The following is a 15,412-nucleotide window of genomic DNA, read 5'->3' on the forward strand; positions in this document are numbered from 1 at the left end:
ATGATCAGCTTTGCGTAAGGCACGCTACAGAGCATAGCAGCTGAGTCAGCAGTCTTGCAACGGCACCTTGTAGAAGTTCAGTGTCCCATACCGACCACATGCATGTGCAAGGCCAACTGACGTCCATATGCCTCTATGGCTCATTCCTGAGAGCTTTCAAAACGCAGGACGTGGTGAGTAGCATTAGGAGGCAAATGCACTTCTTACAGCTGTCCTGCCTATTCCTGTTTTTCCATGACAGTCCTGTACTGGCCTGCACTGTTCAAGCTGAAGCTGGAGCAAAATGCATCATGGACTGAGTGGATCATTGCACAGGGAGTTCAGGGTGTCAGGTCTGCCCTTTGGCTTCTCTACAGCACTTAGAGCAAGCTGTGGAGATCACCATGGCCCAGCAATGGAAGGATTGTCTCCTTTCAAGAGTTTCCTTTGCTTGAGTGCTCCTGTGGGATCCTTCTTGCTATCAAACAAAGAGGTTTTGAGGAGTCCATGATGCTGGAAAATGTTCTTCCCTCCTATGACTTGAGCTGACAGGGTCTGAAAATGGTGACTTCCGAGGCATGCTGAAAAAAAGTATTTGACAGAAAGCTTTTGGAGCAGTTGGGTTGCGAATGATCAAAAGGTCACCATTCATAGCTTCCTAGTTGAGTTCTTTTTTGGTTTATTTTTTAAACAAAAACAGGACTTGAGTTTTTAGGGATATTTTTTCATGTGCAAGGTACCTACAAATTCTTTTAGTTGCTCTTTTTATTATTTAAATCAAAATAAAAACATCAATCAATCAAAATTGCTTGTCCAGTCCCAAGATGATTCTGAAAGCTTCAGCTGTCCATGTGGTCTCTTAAACCACAGCAAGCTACCAGAATTTAAAGCTGACTGCTTCCAGTACCACAGCAATCAATCCTTCCTGCATTTAACCATGGTTATTTTGTACACACCATGACATGAACACATTCCTTCCTTATAAAATAATTGACTTCTCCATATCTCCAATGAGGTTTCATCTTCCCAGCCTGACCCAGTCTGACAAATGCACTGGATCTACTTAAAACAACAGGTCCAGGGTAGCTAACACAAAGCACTGCAATTAAGTGGGAGCAGCCTGATTAAAATGTTGTCCTTAATTATGTGTGATGACAAGGAAAAACCATTTTTATAGATTCTCTTTGTGACAGGGCCCAGACTGCCTTGCCAAAGCCCTAATGCTAGACAGCAGGAAACTTGGCCCAGAACCAAAAACTCAGCAGACACTTCCTTTAGACAGTACTTGGTGCAGAAAACAATCTGTCCTTCTCCATGTATATTTTAGGCAGACAGGCTGAAAGTCAACACAAGCTTGAATAAATCCGGGGACTGGTGTAGAAACTCATGTTATCTTCAGACAAGTCTAACCCCCAGGTCAGCAGGAGTCTAGAGTATGGGGTCAGAGTGGGACTAATGCTTATAAGTATAGACCCCATTAAACTTACAGCGTTGTTTACATCAATCTGCTTCATTCATGAAATGGTGATGCTGCCAAACTTTGCTTTTTTTCATGAGAGATGGGCAAGGCAACTTGGGCAATGGTCCAAAGGCCCCTAAGGCACAAATTAGTTTTGATAGATTAGAAACATGATGAATCTCCATGGGATGGTATTAAAGCATCTTTTATTATGTGCAAAGCAGCCTTTTAACTTCCCAGGAGACATCCCTATCTCTCCATGCTAGTCCAAGCAAAAAGCTTTCAGCATTAATAACACCTGGAGAACCCCACTTGTCTGACAGCTCAAGGAGAACATCTTGGCAAGGGCTGTCTAACCTCCTAAAATAGCTCATTTGGGTCAAATGCTGTTGTGCTCTGGACAAAATTACCTCCTTCCAAAACTAGCAGAAGCTTTGAACACTGGACAATTCACAGTTTTGGGGCTTAGGTTTCTTTGTGTAATTCACAATGCATTTGCCCACACATCAGTTGCTTTGTCTGAAATGTCTTCCACACAAGTTAAAATCAAAAATTAATTGTTGCTGGGTCAAGTGTCTCAATACCAAAGTGTTTGCTGGACTTGCTGAGATATGTGACATGAAAGTGTCAATTTAATAGCCCAAACCAGGCAAAACGATTTTTTCATGGGTTTACAAGAGCATTGTGCTTGCTGTCCAGGCCGTGCGCACCCCCTGCTGCTCCCAGCACAGGGCAGCTTTCCTCTATCTCAGTCAATGGCTGGTCCTCATAGGCTGGTGAGAAACACCAGCTCCAGACCAACCACCTGAGATTAAGGTCTGCTTGGAGCTCTTTTCCACACTCTGCTTGCACCATGGTCCCCTGGGGAGGTGTTTGGACTGGGAGACATTGCCCCTCTCTGTCAAGCAGGAGGGCAGGAGTTGCAACCTCTCTGAGACCAAGGGACCAACACCACACACAGATGTCTTTGACACCTGTAAGGGAAAGCTCACTTTCCCTTACAGTGGTTTACTCGAAAGAGTGGAGACCGGTAACAAGCACTTGTGGAACCCGAGAGTGAAATTTCCCTGAGACCCACGTGCGCAGAAGCACACAGACAGAAGTCGCACTGCCCCGATGGTCCTAAGCATGCTTCAGCAGAGGAATAAGCAGCTGTGAGTGCTGGGAGTATAAGCACATTCCTTACTGAGCTGACACTCCCTTCATAAATACTTAGACTAGATGGAAAGACAGGAATATATGGGTAAAATCAAAAGGCAAACAATACATGAAGCTGTGGGTGGGGTGGAATAGGAAATAACGAAGACTATTGTAATGCTACTATATAAAATCAATAGTACTGCCTTACCTGGATACTGTGGTGTGGGCAGATGGAAGACAAATTAACCACATACTGAGCTTTTTTCCCATCCTCAAATGGGCAAGTGATTGGAGTGTGTATTTTTTATCCTTAAATGATTGTCCAGAAAAATCTTCCCTTAGATTCCCAAAAACTGGTTTTTGGCCATCTGGAAATGTTTAATTTTGATTGCAAACAGAAATATAATGTATTTACTACATGAAATAAGTATCTTTTTCAACTTTTTTAAAATTATAAAATGTAGCTCTATCGATTTTTTGTTGTTCCAAATTAAAAAATGGGTGTATCTTTCACCAAAAGTTGTTCTAGCATAAATAATTTTCATCATTCTGAGGAAAACACAGCAAATTTCCAGCCAGTTCTAATATGCATTCTTGATTAGTTTTCTCAAAAAGCATCCTCCATACACAGATCTTGGAGAACGGTAATGAAAATAATGAAGGAACTAGAAGACAAATCTTTGAGAAGAGGCTATTAAAGATCATTTTTTCAGGAAGGAGAGAAGTATGATAAAACTGTATGAGCAATGAAAGTGTCAGGGAAGGGAGATGGGGAAATTTGGCTCCCCTTGGCTCATAATGTGAAAAAAAACCCCAAATCAGACAGGACAATTCAGTGAAACAAATTCAAAGCCAGTTAAAGAACACCCTTTTCATTTTAATTTTATTTTTGCTTAGTGTAATGTGTTGCCAGACATTGTCATTGAAGGAGAGAACTCAGAAACAGAGTGGACATTTATAGAGATAATAGCAATACTTAAATCCATAACAGGTATTGATAACATACATTTTGAAAGGAATATTCAGCCCCATGGAAAGAAAGTTAAAGGTGAACCTTAACTACTAAAGAGAGAAGTAGCTGCTGGCTGTTTCTGGGGACACAAACCTCAAGTGTAACAGTACTGGTCTACTTCATTCTGGGAGCTGCAGCACTCCCCTGAATATGTAAACAAGACAATAGTCATCAAGCAGCAACAAAACGTTGCACTTCTATATGAGCATGGCTGTTCTATATATGGGTACATTTATTATATTTTTTCACCTGTGCAAAATTTGAAAATCTCCTTTCATTCTGAGCCAGAGTGGAAAGAAGCACTGAATATTTTCTTCTGTTTTGGGGGAAAAAAGGAAGTGTTCTCCTATATATTTACTTATGTTATTTTTATTAGTTTTACATAATTTCTTGAGACACACCCATTCTAGTCGTCACTGGGAATCATGTTAAAATATTTTAAACAATAGCTGCTCATCCAATATATGAGTATTTTTTTGTTCCAAATGGTAAAATATACTAACACTGGTAGGAGACATAATCCAGAAAAGACAGGGTGTTCCAGTCATTGCTGAGTATTAAGTGCCATTATTTATTTAAAAATAAAATAATAAATTATAAAAATAATACATTTTCCCATGGCTGTTATAGCAGGTATTGTAACATAACCATCACATCCTATGCTGTCATGTCATATATCAAGTCACTTGCTGAAGGTACTGTGTGCTTCTGTGCACTTTCCCATTTGCCTCATCTCCCTACACACATCCTTCTTTTTCATCCCAAAACATAACAGCTCCTCAACAGTTCTACAATAGGTTATGGCATGCCAGTTGGAAGACTGAATCATGCAGGAATGTCAACGAATAACTAAACACAGAGAAGAATAAACACACAATATAATTTTTTTCTGTAAAGAAGGGTTAAAAGTATTGGTGAGAAAAGTCATTGTCACTACAGATTAATGGGAGCGGGGCAGGGGAGAGATTTACTCAAAATGACATCTTGTGAGGGAAAAATCACTTCAGCAAAAATGTCCTGAGCAGCTCTAGTCAGTGCTGATTAAGGGCAAGTTCTGTTTCAAGACTCAGTTACATGTAAAAGCCAAGAGTGATTTAATGGAAAGAATGGACTAGAGGCATTCATTTGAGAACACAAATACAGTGCAAATCACTGACCTACAATTCAGAAGCAGATCGTGTCTTTTGTTCAGGAAAGCCTGCAGGCACTGCAACAGCCAATAGATGTTTGGGCAATCAGTTCAGTTAATTGCAGCATATATTTATGCAGAATGGTAACTCTGAAGAACCCAGGAGACTACTGAGAGAAGTTAAGAACTGATTTGGCTTTAAGCCTTGCCCAGAGATTTCTGCTTGTCTTGAAGAACGTTTGGTCCTTCCTGACCAGGAAATCCTGGATTCATCTGCTTTTCAGGAGTGAGAGGGAATGCAGCTCTTTCTCCACCCGGAATGATACTTGGATAAGAGCAGTCCTCGTGCAGAAGTCCGGAGACTTCTAGCACACCAGTGCTGCCTGGACCCCTCAGGTCTAATATACTGCAGATTAGAGGAGCTCCAGTGCATAGTTTCTTACAATTCAGCTTGTATTTGGCATGAATCTTGCATGTTTTCTCTATATAGATTGGATCCTTGCCTGTCTCCAGTTTAAAACCTCAGTAAACCAATTTGTTAGGGAAAGCTTTTTGCTCTCTATGGCCCCAGGCGTATTTACAAGAATAACGGGCTCTCGTGAGAATTCCTGGTGTTTCAGCTACATCTCAGCTCCTTTTCTGTAGCTCAGCTGTTAGGGCTGAGCCCTGGCCAGCTGGCTGTGCTGGAGGGGCTGCGCAGTCTTCTCTCACCTCCCAGATGTGGTGCCTTCCACACTGCTCCGTCTCCAGATGTGGCCTGCACATCGCAGCGCAGCGAAGGGGCGTGTTCTGCACCTGCATCCGTACCTGTCCTCGGGAGTGCCACGTCGTGCTCCGGCTGTGCCGGCTGCTTCCCTTCAGCTTCCCTAAGTCAGCTCTTTCGTATTTTCAGCATGGACACAGCGGGGAAATTCCTGGGGGCAGCTCAGAGCAGTGAATAACAGACCTCAGCCTGGCTGCTCTCCTCCACGCTGAATCATCCTGTCTTTTCACGCCCTAGAAATTTTATCGGTCATCAGACTTCACATTTCTTTCTCCGTCCACGAACATGCAGCGTGTTTAATCCTGTATCTTCTTCCTCAGCCTATTTATTCCTATCTATTCCTCAGCCTAGGTTCCAACGGCTACTCCATATTCCCTTCCACTGAATGCTGGAGATTCAACTGGGAGTTTAATGTCCATTCTCCCCACTTTGTTCTTTTCAAATTCCCTGTTTATTTCAAGTTTATATGCTGCCTTTCAGTCCTCCCGGAGCTTTAGATGACACTTCACCTCTTGAAGCAATTCAAGATATTTACCTCCTGCAAACCCACCAGCAATTGCAATTAGGGACAGTGAAATATTTCCAAATGTTTCACCTAAGGTCCTCTCTTTGCAGTGATGATCCCACCGCTGTTCCTACTTCCATTCTCACAACAGCTAGATTAGGAACTACTGGGAAAAGGGAATGAGAGAAAGTCCGTCAATTCACAGGCTTTCAGACAAGAGAGGCTTGAGACCTTGCAGTCTCACCCCCTCTGAGGAACGACAGAGTGTGTAGTCGTTCCTGCTCTGTGGCTTATAACTTTTATTTGTCTGGAGTGTGCCTTCCAGGAAAGCATCCAGTCTGGATTTGAAGATATTAAGAGAAAGAGAATTCCCTGCTTTGCTGGTCATTTTTTCTAGTGGTTCATCACTGTCTATCAAAAGTCAGCCGGTTAGAAACAGAGGGATGCGAGTCCTGATTTTGTAACCTGCGAGATCAGAGGCAGCTATCATGTCATGTGTCTTTCGGCTGTGACTGTGAGAGTTCAGTGCTACAGCTCTGTCCTCACGGAGTATTTCTCAAGGTTACTTATCGCCAGCTCTTTGGTTTGGACGTTAACTCTTTGCTATCAATCATGCTCAGAGATACATGGGCTTTTTGTTTCCCATTAGATCAGATAAGTGTCACTGACTACACCGTGGCAGACAAAGCTCTCCAGAAGAGAGGTTTGAAAAGCCTCATACTGTGCTACCCAAATTATCCTAATTACCTAATTATCCTTATCACAGCAGCTAATTAGGCTGGCTATAAAGCTGAACCCGTAAACAGACCACAGGCTATAAAAGCCTGCAGGCAGGAGAGCTGTTGCAGAGGGACTCTGCAGAAGAACAAGTGGGTGTAGGACTGCTTTTGTTTGAAGGTTTGGTGGAGGACAAGTGCCTGTAGAAAATAACCAGTAGCCTCTTAACCTGCTAAGAGCACTGACAGGCTACAAAAGCCACAGGCATGTCAGCAAGACCACGATCTACAATTGTCCAATTTTAACAGCTTGCAAGGACTAAGACATGAAAATTTAAATCTCTCTTTCCCCACCAGAGTCCCTTAAAAGCAGGCACAAAATGAATCACAGCCTTCTTCCTGAGAGCCTTTGCTTCCAAAAAGCAGAAGCAAAGGCTGACTAAGTGGGCTATTAAAGGAACAAGTTCCTCAAGTCCCATCCTTTGACAGAGCAAGGATGCAAATAAATGGTCTCTGGACTAGATCCCCTTGTGCATCAACACCTCTCTTGAAGGTCGTTTCAGTTCCCACCTACTAATGCAAAGGCATTTTTCAAGGTGTGAAGTGTGTCAGAAAGGGTTTCCTGTCCTCCAAGATGAAAGCTTTTGCAGCGAGGTGAAAGTCAGTGGTATTATTTATTGCTCACTGCTGGCTCTCGGCGACAGTGGGTTTGGCTGCTGGGGAGGCCATGTGTAAACATTTTGACAGAGTGCAACGTCTGTGCCTTTTAGCAGCCATTCCGAAAGGGAAAGGGAGTCTGTCACTGCGTCTGGCGCTGCCCCTTGCTTGGAAGAATTAGTTCCTTGTAAATAAAAGCCGGTGCCTTTTCCTGCTGAGGTAGATCCCTATTGTCTGCTATTTGATTTCCTGTAAATGGACTTCCACTGCTCTTGGAACATTTAAATAGAAACCAGAAATAGTTCTGAGCAGGGCTGTGCACACATAGTTTAATGGCAATCCGAGTCATCTTTTTTTCGTGAGGCTACGGGGGGCTGACTTCCCTCTCTCAAAGGCCCTGCCTGACTGCTCATAGCCATCGCCTCGTGCGCATTCCCTGCCAGATGGGAATCAGAGCGTGTAACCAAAACCAGGCAGAAACAGCAGGCAGCATCACAGAGAGCAAACACCTCAGAGCAAGGCGGGATGCTCCTTCGGAGGTGATGGAGAGAAGCGCAGCCCCAGGACACTGCTGGACCGCGGTGCTAGAGCTGTCTGGCGACTCCTCGTAAGTCGGATCTGGTGGGAACTTATCCCTCTTTGCTTTATTAATGCAGTAGGATGGTTTCCTTCTGACGCAAACAAAAATCCTGGTTAAAACCTCTTGCTTGTTCTTAGCAGAATTTATTACGTGTCTTCTATTCCTTACACTGGTGTTTTTCCACATGTGCATCTTTCCCAGCTGGCACGTATATTTCTAATACGGATTACACACTGTAACCTTTTTGACAGTTGTAGTTACAGGTTCAGAAGTGAGGCATCTCTGCTCTCGTAAGCTTAATAACCAAGTATCAATACCTCCAGAACTTGTGAGAATCGGAAAAAATTGTCTTTTTGGAAGGAATAAAATGCATATTGCCATGGGCCTCCCCGTTCATGCACCTGCTGGCACAGACAGCGTCAGCAAAGGGAAGCTTGTAATAACCTGAAAGCTTGGAATTCAGAGGACCTAAAGCCAAACAAATCATTGGAGAGGGAGGCTTGCATTGCAGACAAACGAGCTTAAAAGGCCTGGAAAGCCACAAATGCTGATTGTTTCTAGATTCTGCTCCATTTTACTGATCTAATGTGAATTAGCTGAGGTTACAAGGTTAATCTCTGCGATGTTTACCGCTTTCCTAACTCAACAGAGGGCAACACAAGCAGAATGCGTTAGGTTTCAGGGCTGCAGCACCATTTCTGTGCCTCTTCTTGGAAGGTGCTGGAAGCTCAGCATAGCCCCTGGGAGGGCAGGGAGCGCAGCACCCTCTCAGCAGTACTCGGCACAGGGCTGGATTGCTCCTGGGAGATTTTGACTGCAGGAGGCTTGGAGTCTTTCCTTGCACCAACCCCGATAGCTGGACGGCTACGTTTTCCACTGCTCATGCCAGCTGAATCTCTTGCACCTGCCACAGATGAAGCACATTCTGGTCAGGATCTTTCCTGATCAGAAAGATGGAAAATTTTAACACAGATGAAGCTTTTCCAGCTTTCAATTTTTCACCTAAACCAACAGAGCCGAGGGATGTCTTGGGAGGATGGAGAAGGTTGACTGGAGGTCGCTGAGGCAGCAATCAAGCAAAGCGTAGCTCTCTCACCAGCCTCTGCCAGCTGCCGGTTGTGTGAGCAACGGCAGCTGGAGATTTTTCTTCTGAGGTGTTTTCCCTGGATAACTCACAGAGCAGGGAAAGAGCAAAGATGCTCAGCCCTGTCTGGATGTTCAATGAAGATAAGTAGTCATATGAGTTGTCTGGCCAGGAAAAAGAGGCTCTGCCTTAAGAAACTGTTCACGTAGTGGCCACGGACCTGTATTGCAAGCCCTAGTCTAGCTTGTTTCCCAGCATACTTGCTTTTGAAGAAGCCTACTTAGGCCAAAGAATTTTACTTTTTTTTTTTTTTTTTTTAAACATGAAGCCCCAGTTTGTTTGAGGGATTACTCTATCCCAGCAAACCCTTAATCACATTATCCCCAGTTTCCATTCTCAGGTCTGCCCCAGGCCCTACCAGCTTTGAAGACAACTTCCCCAGCCACATGCCTTGAGAGAAGCCTGATTATTAAAATCAGCTTCTTGCTATAAGAGAGGCCCAAGGAATCTCCTGAGCAAACAACCCTAGGAAGCAGGACTAAGGCTGTCATTGGAGCTAAGGTGGAACAACAGTGTTATGCGGAAAGTTAGTGCCTCTTTAGTTAAATCTGCATCAATAATTTCATTTTCATAGAATAAAAATATTTGCCAAATCCAGGCAAAAAGTAGAATTGAAAAAAATTTGGTAAGTTTTCCAGCTGATTAATTTTATTGTTTTCCTGAAAAAATTAACTTTTTTTCAAGACCCTATGGTTTGTTTCCACTTTCATTTAAATGTATTTGAAAATGAGGGGAAACAAAACCTTGAGATGAAACTTGATTTCAGGGAACACTTCAAGGATTAATATTTCTCTTTTATTGTTATACTGCATTTGAAATACTTTGGTTTCACCTGTGAATCAAAAAAAAGCGGTTGTTGTTACAGCTTTGGGCCCGAGTCCATTAATCTGTAGCTATATTTACCAGTCTCTCAGTCCATCCCCTTACTGCTGTAATGAATGGTTTTAAATGTGTTAATTTAACTCTTTTTTTTTTCCCCCTCTGAAAATGTTACTAAAATACACAGGTGGATTTTAGAGCATTTAGAAACACAAGCAATTAAAGCTTTGCTCCAGGGCCAAACTGCTCCAAGGACACTCAAAAGAAAGCAGTTGGAGAACAATAAATACACACAGCACACATCTTTAGCAAGGGACTAAGGGGTGATTCAGGGTCAACAGTCATGGCACAGCATCCGGATCCAACCCCTTCCTTCTAACACCAACTGTCTGCAAAAGCCCGACCTTACAGAGAGAGCCTGGCTCTGCTGAATACTTCTCATTCCCTTTGGAGGACTGGTCTATTTTTAAATTTCAGGCTCCACCGTGAGTAACTTTGGAAATACAGCCTTCCCAGATGAAGAACCGAGGCAAACTAAAAGCCATATGAACCCAAGTATTTCAATATCACATCATAATTTGAAGGAGTTAGGCGCATCTCTCACCGATGTTTGCCAAAAAAAAATCACAGTTTTGGAATCAAATTCTTGCTCTGCATAAGACATAGTGATTACCCAGACTATATGTACAAACCTGGAGATTTTACAGCATTTTGGAAAAAATAACTATGAAAAGAATGCACATGTGTCTGCATCGACTACAGCACAGTTCCCACCCTACAATGTAATCTGCATTTGCCGGCTTGAAATGTCAGATGTGATGAGGAGAGAGATAGCTGAGCATAAACAGGAAGGGCCTGAGTCCAAGAAGCTACCACCGAACTCATAACTTTCCCAGCTATGCCTCTGTTTTAACCTGGATCATTCAGCTCCTTTCTGTCGTTTGAAATCACGTGAGGGAGATGTCGGGGCACCATTGGCAATGGCTCTGACCATCAATTTCTTCTCCTTATGGGGTTTCCAACTCTTGCAAAAGGGGCAGGGTGAGTTTTCCTGACAGCTGACTCCCCTGCTCTGGCCCTATGGAGGCGATGCAGGTTACCCCATGCTCTTTACTGGCAAATAGGCTTGTGCCTGGGCAGAGCCTGCCCTGCTCTAGCTGTACCCATCACAGTCTTACCTGTTGCAAATAGAGCATTTATGACATCAATATAACCATTTTTTTTCTTGTGAAGAACAGAGTTTTGCAACCCCCACTAGAGCTACAAATTAAGCCTTATAGGAAGGCTTATATATAGGAAATACTCAAAAAACTCCCATGGCCAATTATGTCTGTGCGTGTATGACATTCAGATTTTGGTTGACCACAAATCCAATTTGCATTTTGATGGGATCTAGGACATTTCACTCAGTCCTGACCTCAGGGTGTCAATATTGCTGAGTAGGGATATACAACACAGCTTAAGTGTATTGCAATAAAATGCTTATTAATGTCAAACGGAAATTACTGAAGGTATGGCAGACTTTCACCCTGGAAAGACATAAATGTATTGCAACAAACTATTTGTTCTTTTTCCGTTCTACTTAGACTTAAATTTTCAAAGCTAAGTTAGATTTGATGACTAGGTGGACCTATTATATTAGCAGCATAACTAAATTAAATAAATAACTAAATGTACAAAATTATTGCACACCCAGTGTTGCTTTAATAAAGGTCCAAGTCAGAAGCTAGGAAACTCATTTTTAGGTTACCACTTTTCAAAACTTTTGGCCTCTGTGTTAAAAAGTAACATGACAAGCAGTATGGTTCAACAACAACTTAGGGACTTGCTTGAACACGACGTCTCAGTGAAGTTAGTGGGACTACTGCACCAAGAAGGTTAACTGCATACATAAATAAATATTGAAGGATGAGGCCAGGTTGCACAACCAAAATTGAGTGCCTTGGAAATCCTGTGTCTATAAAATGCTCAAAGCCATTTTCCATCTGGGGATGTGTAGAGGGAAGTTGATCTATACTGACGGGAGACGCTGTGATGTTTTATACTGGACAGGTTAATGAAAGTCCAGACAAGAAATAGGCGTCTTCTTTCACATATGTTTTCCTTTAATTATTGCAATACGACGTTTGGCTTTTCAAGGCAATTTCTGGGGTAAAGATTAGAAGATATTGTACATAATAGGAGTTATTCCTTGAATGGAATCCAATAGGCCCAAACTAATTTCCAGTCCTTAGAATAAGGTATTTCTCCTGGGAATGGCAATATCTGTGGTTTCAATCTCTCACATCCTACCCAACTGTTTCCTCATTACCGTCTCAGGTTTCTTTGTCACTGCACAGTTTATACAGGCTCAGATTTAATCAGTAGCAAAACATTCATCAACATGAACCCATACCTTTTTTTTTTCCCCTTAAAAATACCTCCAAGCTCGCTAAATATTTGTCAAATAAACATTTCCTAGACACAGAGGGCACTGGTGCCCACTTCCTTCTCCTTTAGGTCTATTGCAGTCTTTGGATTCTGCCCTAGGATTACAGTTATTGGTATTTTATTCCAACATGTAGAAGATTTGGTAGAACGTTATCATGCCTCTACGCTGCAAGTGCACAAGTCACAGATCCAGTTCTGGACATGGAAAGCCCTTCTGTGGTTAAGTAATACTTTGTTTCAAAGGCTGTTTAGGCTATTTTCCCTTAAAAATTATAATTAAGGTTCTCACTTGGCAAAATACTTACCTTGTGCTGTGCTTTATCAAAGAGAAGTAATTATTATACCTTTTTCAGCTCCACAGTAAATGGATACTTCTACATGAGCTATCACAGTGATTTATGGCCATAAATTAATTAAGACTTACAAGAGTACTGCGAGGTAAGGAAACACTATTCTCCAGCTCATGGTACAGGAAACCAAGGCACAGCTTCTGCCAAGATCACACCACAGCTGGTGCCAGTACTAAAGCACACACCCCTCCCCTGCTGTCACCTCTCCTGTTTGCTGTTTCAGCTCATTCCAGTGTTGACTATTGTGTTTTTATCGTCAAGTTGCTTGCTTATCATAAAATGATGTTTCCAAGCAATTGCAGGGGTGTCCATTCTGCTCCCTCCCCTCCACTTCTGTTTTGCTCATCTTCACTCTTTTTCTCAGGGTTTTGAGGATTGCTGGTTTTAACAGTGTCATGCAACCACAGTACCTTATGCCTGTTTCAGGGTGAAAGCACGCAGGCGATGACACCCCAAGCTCTCGCAGCTCCCACGCAGGGTGCAGACATCTGGGGTTTTGGGGAAGATTTGACTGAGTTGTGTGTACAGAAAACCAGCTGTGGTCTCTGTACTGCAAGTTCTGGTTACACTCTTCAAAATATCTCCAGTGTTTTCATACAGCACTGACGCCTTCTGCTCAGGAAAGATTATGTGCAGTTAAAGACCTCAGGCTCTGACAAATGAGCTCTGGAAAAGCTCACCGAAGTGGTTTAAGATGTTACTTCCCATGGCTTTCCACCCTGTCTCTGCACTGAAGTGTGCGGGCCCTAGACAGCAGCACAGAGTGCCCTTGTGCCACAGCTGCGCCGGTGGTTAGGCTGGTGCCTTGGTTGAAGTCCCCAAGGAGGTGGGTTTACGCTGTGGCTGGGCATCAGGAGCGCTGAGGCATGGGCACGTCACATTTGGCTGACTCTGATAGAAGGACTCTGTCCTCTGGTAAAGGAAAAACGGATGTCTTCGATCCCTTCTGCTCCTTGGCTTTATAGTCCCCCAGTGCCAAGATTTCCACTGCTCAACAGAGCCTGCCTTCCCACAGTCCGAGCCACTGTCCGCTTATTTCCTACTGAGAGGGATCCTAAAACTGGACGTTGGTCTCTTGAATCCCAGAAGAGGCAAGGCATGCTCGGAGAACACTTCACACCAAGAAGTTCACACTCCAAGTATCAAGTTATGTTTTTACTTTTCTTCTCGTAGAGAAGCAGCATCCTCCTCCCCTCCACACTACTTGAAAGAGTGCTTTGTACAGGTGTTCAGCGCCAGTGACTCTAGCCAGGAGCGTTCTGCCGGCCTCTGCAGTAAGGTGCAGAGGAGATCGGCGCCGTCGTCGGGACTTCTCCTGCTGTCTGGCACCCACTCCTGTTACGAGCTGAGCCCTGGCGTTTACACCTGCCAGAGCTGCAGATCCAGCAGCAAAACCAGCTGGGGCCTTTCTGCCTCGCGCCCTGCCTGCCCTGCCCGTCGCCGCCGCGGGACGAGAGCACGGGCAGCGCGGCGGGCCGTGGGAGGCAGAACTCCAGTCCCACCGCTGCCGACTCAGAAGGGCGGGCAGGAGGGCAGGAGAGGAAAGGGAAAGCAACGAGAGGCCGATAGCCCGACCAAAGGCAAGGATCAAGAGAAGGCTGGCCTGGCCTCGGCGGCACCCTTCTCTGTCTCCACACTGGCCGCACTGGAGCAGTGCAATGTTTGCAGCGGGTCCATGGGCTTCTCCAGAGCCAGCGTCTGTCACGCACCTGGAGTGACTGTGCGAAGGAAACGTCCCTCAGCCATGGGTTCCCGGCACCAAAACTGGTACCAGTCTCACCTGGGCTGGGCTCACAGCTCTTCACGCGGTTCACTGAAGGCAGTCTGCCTCATTGCCTTGCGAGACGTGAATCAATCCCAGGAGACCAGAGAACCTCATAGCAGCCGCTTAGCAAGCCCTCCCCACCGTCAACCTTGCAGCCGCCTGCGGTGAACCACAGGCAGCTGCCCTGATACTCTTTGGAGGATGCTAATGATTCTGTAGGACCAAAGAGCTTGATCCAAATGAAGGTACCAGAAACCCCACTGTATTCTCACTTGGAACAAAATCTTTCCTAGAGAGAGACTTGGAAGGTCTCTACTGGAGCAAGTGTTTTCTTAGTTTAGAAATTACATATAAACTTAGAGAGATGTCGAAACATAACAAGGCATAAATGATACTGCAATGGCTGCTTTGTGAAATCCTGTAATGGGAAATTCTTTTACAAACCTTTGAAAATTGGCAAACGTTACTAATATTCCTCTAGGCAACACTTGGGCCATTATTTAAAACGGGATGTGTGGTGTCCCAGAGCAACTGTTCTCCTGAACTGCAAAGCATTCTGTAGGACCTGCAAAATATGAAATGATTTAAGGAGGAAAGAGGGTTATGCAGTTCTGCTTTGTGTGGTTTCTACTACCTCTAAAGTAGTTTTAGAGGAGAGTGTGTTCTGGGCTGTAATTCAGTGTTACAGATACTGTAAGGAACAGAAAAAATGGACAAATTAGAGGCACCTGATGAAAAACATTGATACTTTCTCTGTTTACTGCCCTAAGCACACACACATGCTGCTTAGATTCACTTGGCTGTTTATATTAAACGCAACTGGCTTTATTAAGGAGGTCTGAAGTGAGCTTTAAGTACAAGGGCTGGCTTGTAGCACTTTGTCTCGCTCTGCAGAGCAGCCCGGGCGCTCAGGATGGCGTGAATCAGCAACGCTCCGCACACGCACAGGGACCCCTGCAGAGAG

Source organism: Phaethon aethereus (assembly GCF_964289735.1).
Source record: "Phaethon aethereus genome assembly, chromosome: 7".
Classification (NCBI taxonomy): domain Eukaryota; kingdom Metazoa; phylum Chordata; class Aves; order Phaethontiformes; family Phaethontidae; genus Phaethon; species Phaethon aethereus.